The sequence below is a fragment of the Galeopterus variegatus genome, unplaced genomic scaffold, assembly GCF_000696425.1.
Source record: "Galeopterus variegatus unplaced genomic scaffold, G_variegatus-3.0.2 Scaffold6659, whole genome shotgun sequence".
NCBI classification, from domain to species: Eukaryota; Metazoa; Chordata; class Mammalia; order Dermoptera; family Cynocephalidae; genus Galeopterus; species Galeopterus variegatus.
Genome location: NW_007732770.1, coordinates 96,464 through 97,767, shown reverse-complemented (window position 1 = coordinate 97,767; position 1,304 = coordinate 96,464).

The window sequence follows — 1,304 nt, the reverse complement described above, 5'->3', positions numbered from 1 at the left end:
GGGGGGGAGGGAGGGGAGGGGAGGAGGGAGGAGGAGGGAGGAGAGGGAAGCGGAGCCCACGGAGGAAAAATACAGTAGGTGGGCGTGCCCCTGGCCTGGGAGGAAAGGCGGACAGAGGCTCAGACCACGGGTGGAAGTTTGCTGAGCCGGCTCCGGATGCCCCTTGAGTAGGGCCTAGCCCTGTCTCCAAGAAGCTCCAAGTCCCGTAGGGGAAGATGAGGCAAGAACGGGGCATGAGCAACTAGCTGCAGCAGGCTTCCAGGAGGAGGTGACTTCGAGCTGGGGCCAGAAGGGTAGGTGGGAGTTTGCCTGTCAGGCAAATAGGGACGCCTGGCAAAAGGAACCACCTGGACGGAGTGAAAAATCGACCTCCGCTTCCTTCCTGAAGTTTTCAAATCCACCCACCCCTCCACGTTCATAAGCTGCTCCTGTGGATCTGTTCACCAGTGGGAGAGGATGATCCGTGCGGTCCCACAATCTGGGTTCAGGTTCTGGACTCTGGCAAGTTACTTAGCTGCTCAGTGTCCTCATCTGCAAATTGGGCGTAATCATAACCTCACAGGATTATTGTGAAGATTAAGTGTATTGTCCCTGGCACATGACAAGTGTTTTTAAACATTTGCTATGATTATCTGTCAATGGATGTTTTCAGGAGCAAGTAGATATTTAGTGAGCATATATTAGGATCCAGATGCCAGCTAGCCCCTGGGTGGAAGTACCAAAAAGAAGAGTGAGACTTAGACCTTACCTCAAGGACTCATAGTCTGCCACCATGGTTTCATTATTTGATTATGAAAACTTATCAGTAAAAAATGTTTCACAGGTCCCCCTGATATCTCCATCTTGTTTGTATATTATTTGTTTGTTTATAAATTATCCATACGTAGTATGAGAGCAGATTGTCATTGCGGATAAAAGGGGGCTGCTGAAGCCGGCCTGTGTTGGAATCTTGGCGTGGCTGCTTTGTAGCAGTGTGAGCTTGAGTCAGCTATTTAACCTCTTTGGCCTTAGTTTCTTCATCTGCAAAATGGGGGTACTAACAGTACTCACCTCATCCAGTTTTTGTGAGGCACGATGCACTTTGTGTAAAGTGCTTAGATGACAGCCTAGTGACAGTAAGTGCTCAAGGGCTGCTGATTGTTATTATCATTACTACTGTCTACTACATTAAGTCAGTTATAAAGCATGCACATTTAAAAAGAATGGGATTTAGGGCCAGCCCGGTGGCGCACTGCTATAGTGTGCCGCTTGCGAAGCGCGGCGGCGCTCCTGCCCGAGGGTTCGGATCCCACATACAGACCGGT